The 13,978-nt window shown below is 55.3% G+C and overlaps 1 protein-coding gene and 1 long non-coding RNA gene across 5 annotated transcripts in view; one reads left to right on the forward strand and one right to left on the reverse strand.

Moving 5' to 3' along the window:
* Positions 1–13,978, forward strand: part of FAM178B (family with sequence similarity 178 member B) — a 104,938-nt gene that overhangs the window by 87,218 nt on the left and 3,742 nt on the right. The gene's annotated exons all lie outside the window — the stretch shown is intronic.
* LOC122704004 lies at positions 5,051–8,824 on the reverse strand. The gene is made up of 3 exons (XR_006343689.1): positions 8,482–8,824; positions 6,886–6,925; positions 5,051–6,074 (listed from the first exon to the last, which is right to left on the reverse strand). It is a non-coding gene; the product is annotated as an uncharacterized LOC122704004 (long non-coding RNA).

The raw sequence follows: 13,978 nt of genomic DNA on the forward strand, positions 1-13,978 counted from the left end.
CTCCTCTCTGATTCCCTGGCTTTGCAGTTGTCCTTTGACTTGTCTGTCTCCCGGCTAGACTGTGGGCACAGCTGGTGTCCCAGCATTGCCTGCTGTATTTGGCACTAGACGATGGAATGAGTGAACAAGTGAATGAACGCAGTTGTAAGTCTCCCTGTCGGAACTCTCTTCTTCCACCCCTCTCTGGGCCTCCCACCCCTCTGCTGGAAAGCGCCCTCCCTCTGCATGCCCTCCGCCCTCAGACCAGCCTTTGCCTACAGGCCCCCTTGTCTTCTAATGTCCTCGTTTCATTAAGGCTACAAGAGTTGATTGCCTGGGCTTCTTCTGTGGGAGGCCCTTGACTTCAGAAGTGTCACCAGCTTATGAGAAAACCAACCACAGCCATTGTTTGTAATTATAAGCTAGTAAGATTCCTGCCTAGGGCTTCCCAGGTGGTTTAGTGGGTAAAGAACCCACCTGCCAATGCAGGAGACACAGGAGACACAAGTTTAATCACTAGGTCGGGTAGCCTGTGGAATAGAAAATGGCAACCCACTCCAGTATTCTTGCCTGGAGAATCCCATGGACAGAGGAGCCTGGCGAGCTACTGTCCATAGGGTCACAGAGAATTGGGCACGGCTGAGCGCCTTCGCGCGGCTAACAGGGTTGTGACCATCCCAGGCGTGCAGCAGAGCAGCTCGCCCATACACACATCTGCCTGCTCTCCCCAGACTCCCCCCACCCAGGCCGCCGCAGGACACTGAGCAGGGCGCCCCGTGGTGGTCCGCTTTAGACACAGCAGTGTGTGCACGTCCATCCCCACGCATCCCTCCCCCATCCTTCCCCACCAGCAACCACAAGCTCACTCTCTAAGTCTGCGAGTCTGATTCTGTTTTGTAAGTTCATTTGTATCATCTCTCTGTAGATTCCACATACCAGTGATGCCATACGATATTTAAGGTGCTTTTGGATAAAGAAGTTGCTCAGCCCCTGGGTGCTTTTGGGGGGGCCTGGGCTTGCCTGGTTTGAGAAGGCAGGATCTCCCAGAGAAGGATCATTGAGGTCAAAGTGGTGATCTGGAGCCCTGCATGGGCCAGGGCCCTTCATGTCTGAGAGGTGGGAGAGGATGTCTCAGTGCAGGCGTGTACTCTGGGAGTTGGCCTCCAGGCGCTTCCCTCTGGTCCATGGGTACCAATTCAGCAAGCGGCCAGCTTCTCCCCAGGCCTCCCTGTGTGTGAGGCTGTCCTTTCGGTTCCTGTGCAGACAGACTTCACATAACCAGACTCAGTTACCAGGATCTCCTCGGAGCCACTAGCTCAGCTGTACGGCTTGGAACCAAGGGTTTCCTGGGAGCTTTCTGTTTTCTTGTAGCCAACATGTGTAAACCATATTTGGCCAGACTTACTCACTTTTATCCAGATGACTGATGCTCTGGTCATGTTAAACCTCCGCTATGTGTGATGTTGCTATTGATGGCACTCCCCTGCCCTTTCTGGCTTCTCCCCAAGGCTACCTTCCACATCAATGCTACCATGAAGGAATCTGGGGTTCTGTTTTCCCCCTAAGGATTTGGAAGGTCTGTAGAACTAAGAGGGCTTCCCAGGTGGCACTAGTGGTAAAGAACCTGCCTGCCAGTGCAGGAGACGTAAGAGATGCAGGTTCGACCCCTAAGTAGAGAAGATCCCCTGGAGGAAGGCATGGCAACCCACTCCCCTATTCTTGCCTGAGAATCCCATGGACAGAGGAGCCTGGTGGGCCACAGTCAATAGAGTTGTACAGTTGGACACAACTGAGGTGACTTAGCACACACAACACATAGAACCAGGATCTTTATGGCAGGGTGGAAGTTTACCCCTTGGTTTGGTTAAATTTGGAGACTGTGAGGAAGTTAACCATCTCTCGTTGTGTAGAAAGAAAACTAAAGGCCATGGAGCCTGTTGTCCCAGGGTTGGGGCTGTGTGGAGGCATCAGGAGCCAGTCTCGTCTCCTCCTCTGCCTCCAGGGTGCGTCCTCCTCCTGGTCTGACAGTGTTCTCATGGGACAGCCTAGGACCCACTGGAGGTTCTGCCTCTGTGATGGTCCCTGTCCCCCAGGGCCCAGCTGCAAGGAGCCACCCCACCCAAACTGAGCCTGGCAGTTGCAGGCAGCCCCCGTCAGCGTCCTTACTGAGCACGGAGCCTTCGGTCCATGTCTGTGCTCACGAGGCTTAGGAACGGCTTGTTTATAGGAGAAGTGCGTTCATGAGGAGGTGAAGGGGCGGGGTGTGCTCTGAGCTTGGGTAATGCTCTGGGGTGAACCCCACCCCACTGCATGGATTCCTTTGAACTCACTGCTGGGATTTCTGCACCTCTGCATATCTCCTCACATCTTCTGCAAAGGGCACGGGCCTGCCACGCATGTGTGTGTGCACATACGTCTTGAGTATGCGCGTGTGTATGTGTGTGTGTCCTGTGCATCCCCTGTATGTATATCTTCATGGTGCGCCCAGGCATTAATGGAGTTGACAGACGAGTTATACCGCTTTTGCTCCTGCGCCGGCCTGTCCCTGTGTGGGGTGACCCTGCCAAGAGCAGCCTTAAGTGACTGGGGTGTGGTTGGGGAGTTTGGAGAGAGGAAGGGAGGGTGCCGCTGCCCTCCGGCTCTCCAAGCCGCCTCTGCACCCTGCAGTCCCCCGCAGGCAGTCAGCGCCAGCAAGGGGACGTGGCCTCCCTCAGGCTTGGCTGGGGACAGGCATCTAGCCCTGTGTCACCCAGAAGGACAGGTGGAGGGGGAAGCCCTCCCTCTCCCCCTACCCTCTGCCTTCTCCCCGCGCTTCCTGCCCCTTGCCCTGCACCACGGGAAAGCCGTGCCCGCAGGGCTGGGGGCCTTGATCAGGCCACGAGTAGGAGGGCTGGGAGAAACTGGCCGGTTTTGAAGAATGGGCAGTGGCTATTCCAGACTCCTGAATCCCTCCCCTGGCTAGTCTGTTGTGGGTTCCTCCTCACTTCCTACAAAATGAGGAACATCTGACTTCTTTTGAAATAAACTTGGAACACGTGGCCTCCAGGCAGCTGACCCTAAGGGGAGGCCCGTGCCCCAGCCGCACATCACAGCCACAGGCTGCGGGCCTCTTCAGAGTGGGTACCTCTGAGCATCTGAAGGCACCTGGAGCCAGGGCTGAGGCCAACTTTGATCGATTCCCAGGAATCCTGGCTTCTTTGCAAGTGTGTGAGCAGGGCTTCAAGTGAGGTTACTGAGCTGGGAGGAGAGGCGTGGATTCTGCAGGCAGCTGTTGCTAAGCCCAGCCAGCTGGCCTCCTCGGCAGCTCCTGGGCCTGCTGTCTGCCCTGCCCCACCCTGGGCTCAGTTCTCCTGAGGACCCTCCAACGGCCCCTCCTTCGGCTCAGTCCTCATCCCAGGCGGTGACTCTCAGCTTCTGACCTAACAGCCCACTTCCATCTCTTCCTCCTTCAAGTCCTCCTGGACAGCTCTGTGATCGTCTTCCTCTTGTTCTTTCTTAGAAAAGTGAACCTGAGCACCTGCCACATCACTTTCAAACCCCACCATCCAAGGGCTTTGTTAGCTCACCCTACTCCATCCATGCAGTTCTCCTGTGAATCAAACCGCTCCATTTGATTCCAAGCAATGGATGTCTTTCCCAGAAAGCTGCCATTCTTGGGCCGTTGTCTTTGCTCCTGCTGGTCCTCCTTCCTGGCGATGCCTGGCCCGTGTCTCTGTCCTTGGTGATCATTGCAGTCTGTTTACTCAGCCCTTGGCTTGTCCGCCCATTCCTTCACACGCCTGAACAGAGTCGCCTGCGACTTTGAGGGCAGGGTCTGGGGTCTAATGTGCTCACTAAAATGCCTGCCCTGAGCAGGTGCAGTCTGGTGAGGAGCCCTTCCCCATCAAGTGTACCCAGCCCTGCCCACCAGTCTTGAGAATACCAGTGGAGGAGCAGTGCCGGCTTGCAGGAGCTTAGTTCCCTAAGCAAGGACCAAACCCAGGGCCCGACAGTGAGAGCACAAGGTCCCAACCACTGGACTGCCAGGAAATTCAGCATGTGGCTTCTAAGGGCCGCGTCTAAGCAACTCGGGCTCAGCTCCCACCACCATACCCCCGAGGAGGGTGGGCAGGAGGCTCCCTCGCTGGCTGCGCTCGGTCGGAAGGAGCCTGGCAGACCACAGCCCTCTCACCTGCGCTCCTGCTCCCCACCTTTCCTGTGCCCGGACCCTGCAGTGACACAAACACAATCATGTCCCAAACGGCCCTGGGACAGCTCATCAGGCTTAACTGGAGCGGGGCCGAGCAGCGTCACAAAGCTCAGTGCTGCTCTCTGCCTCTCTCGCCTCTGCTCTTCCATGCCTTCCCAGCAGCTTTTCTGCTGCCCCGAGACATTCCAGGCTTATATCCTTCCCTCTGCGACCCTTGTTTTTGTTCAGTCATCAAGTCACGTCCAGCTCTTTGAGACCCCGTGGACTGTAGCACACCGGGCTTCCCTGTTCCTCACCATTTCCTGGAGTTTGCCCAAATTCATGTCTATTGAATCAGTGACACCATCCAACCATCTCATTTTCTGTTGCCCTCTTCTTCTGCCTTCAGTCTTTCCCAGCATCAGGGTCTTTCCCAATGAATCAGCTGTTCTCATCAGGTGGCCAAAGTATTAGAGCTTTAGCTTCAGCATCAGTCCTTCCAAAGAGTATTCAGGGTTGATTTCCTTCAAGATTGACTGGTTTGATCTCCTTGCTGTCCAAAGGACTCTCAAGAGTCTTCTCCAGCAGCACAGTTCAAAAGCATCAATTCTTCAGAACTCAAGCCTTCTTTATTGTCCAGCTCTCACATCTGTACATGACTACTGGAAAGACCATAGCCTTGACTATACAGACCTTTGTCGGCAAAGTGATGTCTCTGCTTTTTAACACACCGTCTAGGTTTGTCATAACCTTCCTCCCAGGAAGCAATTGTCTCCTAATTTGATGGCTGCAGTCACCATCCACAGTGATTCTAGAGCCGAAGAAGAGGAAATCTGTCACTGCCTCCACCTTTTTTCCTTCTGTTTGCCATGAAGTAATGGGGTCGGATGCCATGATCTTAGTTGTTTTAATATAGAGTTTTAAGCCGACTCCCTAGCGAGGGGGAAAGAAAGAGCTTCTGTGCTAGATCCTAACAGAGTCCCAGAGTTGAGTGTGGTTGGCTTGGCTTGGGTCGTGTGCTCACCTCTCAGCCAATCACATAGCCAGGTGGGCCTGGACTACTGGGCTTCGTCTGGAGTCAGGGCTGAAGTCCCCTGGGCACCTTGGGGCACCTTGGCCTGGGTGTCAGGGACAGGAGGCTGGGGCACCTTGGCCTGGGTGTCAGGGACAGGAGGCTGGGACTTGACAAAAGGAGGGGATGGGATCCTGGGCACTGGGAAACCTTAGTGTCCACAGCATCCCTCTGGTCTTCAGAGCCCCATGTGGAAAGTGTAAGGAGGGAAGCACTTCCCAACAACTCAGCGAGTGACAAAGATAAGAAAGAGAAGGCAGGAAGCCACTGCTCCAAGGGGCCTCTCCAGCCCCTGGAGGAGGCCTTTACCGACACCCCGGCTGGTTTCAGGGGCTCCCCACAGTGCTGGCCCCCAGGCACTGATGCACTCATGCACACCCAGACATAGATTCTCAAACAGAGGCACCGAGAATCTCATCCCTCTCTGGGCAGCCGGCAGAGCTGGGCTTCTGTTCCAGATCCCCCAGAGATCAGAGTCTCTATCCCAGAGGAGGAGCAGGAAGGGCCGGCCAGTCCCTGCCTGTCATCTCCCCTGACCCCATGGCCAGCAGGAAACCAGAAAGGAAGAGTAGGCTGGGTGGGAGCACTCTCACAAGGGTCTGCCTGCAGTCCCTCGGTTCCTCCCACCTGTGGACGTTGGAGGGGGGCAGATGCTCCGAGATAACCCCCTGCAGCAGATCTACAGGAACAAAAAGCCCTCGGCCTTCCGCTCTTGCCTCAGCTTGTCTTCCACAGGGCTTCCCTGGTGGCTTAGACAGTGAGGAATCTGCCTGCGACGCGGAAGACCCGGGTGCAGTCCCTGGGTCAGGAAGATCCTCTGGAGAAGGGAACAGCAACCAGCTCCAGTATTCTTGCCTGGAGAAACATGGACAGAGGAGCCTGGTGGGCTACAGTCCATAGGATCGCAAAGAGTCGGGCACGACTGAGCGTCTATCACTCATCTCCTTCCCACCTGGCCCCACCATGGCCCCCAGTTCCCTCCGTATCCTCACTGTTGAGCCCAGGGGCCAGGGCCACTCCGGGTCCAATTCCAAGTTCAGGATACAGCTGGAAAAGAATCCCTCTGTCCCTTTCCAGTGAGTTCAGGCTCTCAGGTCTGTGAACGCACTTCCTGTGGACGGCTAGAAGAGCAGGTGAGGGGCTCATCTTCTGAGGAATCTGTAGAGGGGGACCCAGGCTGGGCCCTGGGGTCCTCTCACAGTTTCAGCAGAGATATCATATCACATCTCTCCGCCCAGCTGGGGCCTTGAGAGCAGCTCTCTAGGAAATGGCCATTCCTGGCAGCTGAGCCAGAAGTCCTAGTCCCACCCAGAGGCTGCCAGCCCATCTCCCATCACCCTGCTGGCCTCATCCTGCTCCTTGTTTAGGGCCCCACCCACGCCCTAGCCTGCAGAATGGAGCGTCTGGCCTTGCAGGCCGCCGGGCCGAGTCTGGCAGGCCCTGTGCCTGTGACGTGTGTTGTCTGGCTTCTGCACCCTGGGCTCTCAGGGACCCCGGGCTCGGAAGAGGTGCCGTGTCATCATGTCATTTCCTAGTGATGGTGCGTGCGTCCGTGTCATTTCCTTCTCTCTGGGACTTATGACCAGTGACCTGCCCTGGTCAGAGTCACTTCCAAACTCGGCTTTCCTTTGGGTACTGCCCTCCCCTTGCTGCTTCTGGGACTTACCGAAGACATGGTCAGAGTGTGGTCTTGGAGCAGGAGCAGCCTGAGCAAGAAGAATAAGTCACGCGGTTAACTCGTGGGGTGGGAGAAGATAGGAAGAAATAGCATCCTAGAGGTGTTGGAAGGTACCACCCTCCAGGACCGGTCCAGATGGGGCTTGCCCAGGGAAATGCATCCCCTCTTACCTTTAGCCTGTCACGTCGCAAGTAACCCTACCTCAGGATTGTTGTTTAGTTGCTAAGTCATGTCCAACTCGTGGCAACCCTGTGGATTATAGCGCACCAGGCTCCTCTGTCCGTGGGATTTTCCAAGCAAGAGTACTGGAGTGGGTTGCCATTTCCTCCTCTAGTTGTTGTTTAGCAGGGGGTCTTCCCAACCCAGGGATCAAAACCCCTTCTCCTGTGTCTCCTGCATTGGCAGGCAGATTCTTTACCTGATGAACAATTGGGGTCGCCGAGTTGTTTCCGACTCTTTTCGACCCCATGGACTGTAGCCCGCCAGGCTCCTCTGTCCATGGGATTTCCCAGGCAAGAATACTGGAGTGGGTTGCCATTTCCTCCTCCAGGGGATCTTCCTGACCAGGGATCAAACTCACATCTCCTGCACTGCAGGTAGATTTTTTACCACTGAGCCACCAGGGAAGCCCACTTAAGGATTATTCATGACTAGTTATTTTTGTTGTTATTTGCCCAGCTCCTCCTGGGGCTGTGGCCTGCAGCCCCCAGAGTTAAATCTGATAGGAAGTACTCACAGCTTGTCCAGCTTACAGGAGCTGGTCCACCCCTAAGCCTTACTGGAGACGGTCGTGCAGTCAGGGGACCTCTCTAAGCTCAGCTTCCACACCTACTGTGGCCTCTGTGGGAGCGTGCTGGGTCAGGGTACTGTGCAGTGGGGCTATGGAGTTCAGTTTGATAAATGGGAAAAGCAGTAGAGAATTTATTAGGACCCAGCTCTGGCCTTGGGTTTGAAATAGCTCAGTCTTGTCTACGGCCATACCACCCTGAACGCGCCCGATCTCGTCTGAAATAGCTCAGTCTTTCCCAGACTCCACTGGTTCTAGAACCAACCTTCAGCATGTGTGTGACTCCACGGGATCAAACCCCCTGAGAGGACCCACACGTGGTAGTGATGGGACCTATGGCACAGTATTCCCCCTGGGCCCCTCGAGGTGTTCCAGCTGGGGCTGAGAGCAGAGCAGACTGCGGCTGAATGCAGGTCCCCCAGGACAGCCACCCTCCCAGAGCCTGTGAGCATGGAGAGGCGAGCCCAGGGGAGCTGCTCTGGGGTCCTGGCACCCCAGCAGGGACCCGGGCAGCAGGTGGCTTTGGAGGCTGGCTTGCTGAACCGTGCCTGCGTGGTGTGCTCCTGGGCCCCGGCAGACTGGCTCGAAGGTCCTTGGAGTCAGTCCATCCTTCCCAGCAGGTGTTCCTCGGTCAGCCTAAGTTCTCCCACCTCCCAACCCCCAGAGCAGCCACCCCAGAGCCTGGCTGGATTGCTCCTGAAGGATCCCCCAACCAAGGGCAAGGTCTCCCATACCCCACCCTCACCCGGGCCCCAGGCTGACAGCGTCTGGGGAGAGGGCTGGGTTCAAAGGGTTACCTCGGGTGATCCTAGACTCTTGCTCAGATCCGAGGTGGGAGAAACTGTACCGTTCTCGAGGCTTCCTGGGGTATCCTCTCCCTCCCCCTCTCTGCCCTTTCTTAGGGTAAATAACCCACAGCCAGCTCCCTTGGCATTAGCTGGAGGGGAATTTTCTAAAGCATGAATTTCCTGGGAAACGTCCACCCTTTCTCCCTTTGTCTTATGACGAAAGCTCTACAAATGGAGACTTGGCCAGCTGTTCCCGGGTCGGAACTAGCTGGACCAGAAAAGGAGGCACTGGCCTTCCCCTTCCCCAGGGGGAGGACAGGGCCCGCCTCCAGGCTCTAAGCCGGGAAGGAGGCATCCAGCACAGCCCTTCTCAGAAGAGCCCGCCCACCAGACCCAGAAGATGGAAGCGGGAGGCTCCGCTGGCAGCGGTGGAAAGGGACCATCCTTTCTTGTCAGCATTGGGTTCAGGCACGCCCCATGGCTCAGATTGTGCCTCTCCCCCAGTTGTTGACTGAGGTCTCCAGGCCCTGTTTCCCTCAGGGGCTTCCCAGCCTCCACTCACGGCTGATCTGGAGGGAGTGGGTGGCCTGATCTGTGGAGCTGGGGAGGGGCCCATTCTATAGACAGATGTCCAGGCTTGGATGGACACAACCCCCTACCAGGGGCATGCCCCCTGCACTGCTGGTAACCCTGAAGCCACACCGACCCCCCTCCCCGCAGACACACACACACACCTGCCCTCGAAGACTTGGGCTTCCCAGGTGGCTCAGGGCTAAAGAACACGCCTGCTAACCCAGGAAACTCAGGTTCGATCCCTGGATCTGGGAAGATCCCCTGGAGAAGGAAGTGGCAACCCACTCCAATATTCTTGCCTGGAGAATCCCAAGGAGAGAGGAGGCTGGTGGGCTGCAGTCCATGGGGTCGCAAAGAGTCAGGCAGGACTGAGCGACTGAACAGCAACAACAAACAGAGGGACCTCAGGCTGGAGAAAGGGCCCCCTGGCGCTGGCAGTCCTGGCCCTGCCGAGGCTTGGCCTCTGCCCAGCCGCCCTTCCCTACATCATGACAGAGAAGACAGAGCCCCATGTCTGTCTGGTGCCAGCAGGACAGGATGGGGCTTGCTGAGTTCAGGAATTGGTCACAGCTCAAATGGAGCAGGAAACGCAGCCTCACACCTGGCTGTTCACTGAGCGGCCGGCCCTGTCTCCTGCACACTCCTGCCCACCCGCCCCAGAGGGCCTCCCCCAGCCTCCCGGAGCCCCCGTTTGTGCTCCTGTTCTGACTTTCACAGAAACAAGGCCAGGGGGAGGAGCCTGGGGGAGGCTGGGGGTTCAGGAGAGTCCTGGCGGGCCCCCGGTGCCCTGGTCTGTCCCTTTGAACCAGGGGACAGACACTGCCTTACCTCTCCTCATCCTCTCAAAGCAGAGACCGTGGGTCTAGGGAGTATGAGGTGAGGAATGAGTCTAGGCGACTCTGCTGCTAACACAGTCCTCTTTACTAGAGTGCTCAGCCTGTCAGTCACGTCTGACTCTTTGCAATGCCATGGACTGTAGCCCACCAGGCTCTTCTGTCCACGGGATTCTCTAAGCAAGAATTCTGGAGTGGGTTGCCATGCCTTGCTCCAGGGGATCTTCCCAACCCAGGGATCGAACCCTGGTCTCCTACATTGCAGACAGATTCTTTACTGTCTGAGCTATCAGGGAGGCCCCCTTTTTCCTAAAGCACCACTGTCGAGACTGCTGTCTGGGTCCTGATTTCTGACCACAGGTGGTACCTTATCCCTTTCAATCAGAGCAGTCTTTCCTAAAGGGCCTCCGCTCACTTAGGCCCACCCGCAGGGGTCACCCTCGCGTGCTCCCAGTCATCCTTCCAGGTAGCTGTTGTCCTTTGGAAAATCAACTTATAAAAGGTGATTTAAAGGGCTTTTCTTCAGAATTACTTATTCCTTCTTGCTGTTCCCGCACCTTCATTCAGTTCAGTTGCTCAGTCGTGTCCAGCTCTTTGCAATTCCATGGACTGCAGCATGCCAGGCTTCCCTGTCCATCACCAACTCCCAGAGATTACTCAAACTTATGTCCATCGAGTCGGTGATGCCATCCAACCATCTCATCCTCTGTTGTACCCTTCTCCTCCTGCCCTCAATCCCTCCCAGCATCAGGGTCTTTTCTAGTGAGTCAGTTCTTTGCATCAGGTGGCCAAAGTATTGGAGTTTCAGCTTCAACATCAGTCTTTCCAATGAATATTCAGGACTGATTTCCTTTAGGATGGACTCGTTGGATCTCCTTGCAGCTCAAGAGACTCTCAAGAGTCTTCTCCAACACCACAGTTCAAAAGCATCAGTTCTTCAGTGCTCAACTTTCTTTATAGTCCAGCTCTCACATCCATACATGACCACTGGAAAAACCATAGCTTTGACTAGACAGATCTTTGTTAGCAAAGTAATGTCTCTGCTTTTTAATATACTGTCTAGGTTGGTCATAGCTTTTCTTCCAAGGAGCAAGTGTCTTTTAATTTCATGGCTGCAGTCACTCCGCAGTGATTTTGGAGCCCGAAAAAATAGACTCTCACTGTTTCCATTGTTTCCCCATCTACTTGCCATGAAGTGATTGGACCGAATGCCATGATCTTAGTTTTCTGAATGTTGAGTTTTAAGCCAACTTTTTTCACTCTCCTCTTTCACTTTCATCATTCATCAAGAGACTCTTTTTTTTTTTTTTTTTGCTTTCTGCCATAAGGGTGGTGTCATCTGCATATCTGAGGTTATATTCCAGCTTGTGCTTCATTCAGCATTTCTCATGATGTACCCTGCATAGAAGTTAAATGAGCAGGGTGACAATAAAGGCAAAGGAAAAAAGGAAAGAATGCAGTGCTCCAAAGAATAGCAAGGAGAGATAAGAAAGCCTTCCTCAGTCATCAGTGCAAAGAAATAGAGAAAAACAATCGAATGGGAAAGACTAGAGATCTCTTCAAGAAAATTAGAGATACCAAGGGAACATTTCATGCAAAGATGGGCACAATAAAGGACAGAAATGGTATGGACCTAACAGAAGCAGAAGATATTAAGAAGAGATGGCAAGAATACACAGAAGAACTATACAAAAAAGATCTTCATGACCCATATAATCAGATGGTATGTTCAATCACCTATAGCCAGACATCCTGGAATGTGAAGTCAGGTGGGCCTTAGGAATCATCACTACAAACAAAGCTAGTGGAGGTGATGGAATTCCAGCTGAGCTGTTTCAAATCCTAAAAGATGATGCTGTGAAAGTGCTGCATTCAATATGCCAGCAAATTTGGACAATTCAGCAGTGGCCACAGGACTGGAAAAGGTCAGCTTTCCTTCTAATCCTTCACCTTCCCCCCCTGCCAAAAACAAGCCCCATATTCAGGATCGTATTCCTGGGATTTTCCCTCCAGATTCAATGATGGGAATCGGCATGAAAATGAAATTGTGAAACCTGCTTTTTTTTTCCACTCAGTAATTCCCCACTGCACAGACTTCCCTCCAGGGCTTTCCTCAGATCCCAGACCCACCCTCACCACGCCTCCCAGCCAGGAAGATAGTTCTGAGAGGAGTGGGGGGTCTGGGGCAGGGGGGAAGGCGGGCCAGAGCCTCCACCTGAGCCAGTGGTCCAGTTGGCATTTCACCTGTAAACAAGTAAATGTTTACAAGCCTAAGGTCCTCTCTGCCCTCTGCCACACCCCCTCCCCAGCTTGCCCCCTCCCAGCCACCCTCCCTCCAGACATTGCCCCTGGTTGTTTTCCTTCGCTTCTTCCCCTTCTCAGCTTTTCCCTCCACTTGTTCAAAGCTCCTCTCCAAGACCAGCCTCAGGTTCCATGCTTTCCAAGGTTTCGGCCCTCTTCCCCGCCCCACACCCACCCCAGACCCAACTGGACACAGTCGGTTATAATTGGCATTGTCCCTTTTAACATTAATTTAAAATTTTTCATTATATTGTGATTATATGAGGAAAGCACACACAGTGTAAAGAAATAATCTTAAAAAAAAAGATGAAGGCGGAACTGTAATTCTCAGAGTGGTGGTTCCACTTGGGTGGATTCTATCCCAACAGATTCTGCGTTCCCCGCGTGCCCCCTAACCCCCCATCCCCCACTGCGTGACCTCCCTGCTCCAAAGCAGCACTGAGTGACCTCCGCTGCCCGCCGTCTGACCCCTCTGCCGCCAGCCAGCCCTGTTCCCAGGGTGTCCCTCCCTCCCTCTGCCCCAGCCCAGTTGGTCCCCCAGCTACGGTCAGTCCCCCAGAAGTGAGCCAGGGCTCAGCTTCTTGCATCAGCCCCCGGGGTCTGTCTGTTGGTGTGATTCCTGCCCCCTCAGGGCCATCTTCGCCTCAAATCCTGCTGCTCCTCTGGGGCCTGGTTGGGTTTAGTCACTTCCTCCCCGAAGCCTTCGGAACTGCACACCATCACCATGACCTCCTGCCCCGAACTGTGGAAGGACCCTTTCTCCTCCAGGGCCAAGGCAAAGCCGAGATTCATTCAGTATTCATGGACCAGACAATTGCCTTCCTGAAGTCCCTTTTCCCCTCTAGCGTCTGGGTGTTTGCGGCAGTGTCTTAGTCAGGGTACAGCGTCTGGTACACAGGCCTGAGCCTGCTCTCTGGGGCTGGGGTGGCGGGAGAGAGCCACTTGCCAGGACTGCAGAGCTCAGGAGTTGTGAATGCCCTGGGCCTCCGAGGGCAAGGCCAGGCTGGGGATGGGGCATCCAGCAGATGGAGCTGGCTAGGGAGGCTGGATCGTCCCCCAACCCCCCGGGGGCGTCACAGCCTGGAGGCATACCCCACAGTCTCCTACTTTTCCCTCCTGCCAGGTGTCAAGTCCCAAGCCGGCCAGCCCACGGCCTCAGCGACCTGCGGGCCTCAGCTGTTGTGCTAAAGAACAGGCTGGGTCCTGGGCAGCACAGGTGCTGCTGGAGGAGTGGGGCGGGTGGCCTGTGTCCTCTGGATTTTGCACATGGCGTTTGAGCGGGAGAAGAGTGTCTGGTGTCCTCAGACATGGCTCCAGCTTCTGCCCCAAGGAGGCCGCCGGCTCTGTGCAAAGAGGCTGTCACTATTTCTGGGGCACCGCCAGATGCTGTAAAGGGGGAGGGTGATAAGGGCAGGGGAAGTGGGGGAACAGGGGAACCTCGGCTGACTCTGAGCTCCCACCCCATTATCACCAAGCCGGAGCCCGGCTGGCCATCTCTGGCGCCTGCCTCTCCCCTCCCAGCACAGCCTCGGGGTGGGTTATCTGCCCGGGGCACCACGGTGGGGTGTTTCCTGCCACCCTTCCTATCTTAGAAGGAGCCTGAAGGGGACGAGGCCATGGGCGCCTCCGAGTGGGGGAGGGGCGTGCCCGCTGGGTGCCAGGAGCCTCGCCCATCTTCGGGGCAGGCGCTCCCCACTCTTCATTCTCTCTGTGCAGCAGGTGAATGTCCCATAAACAAATGGGCCCCAACAGCCTCCAAGGGCGCCAGGGGATCAAAGCATCCTCTTATCAGATAGAAC

Source organism: Cervus elaphus, chromosome 11 (assembly GCF_910594005.1).
Source record: "Cervus elaphus chromosome 11, mCerEla1.1, whole genome shotgun sequence".
Taxonomy (NCBI): Eukaryota; Metazoa; Chordata; class Mammalia; order Artiodactyla; family Cervidae; genus Cervus; species Cervus elaphus.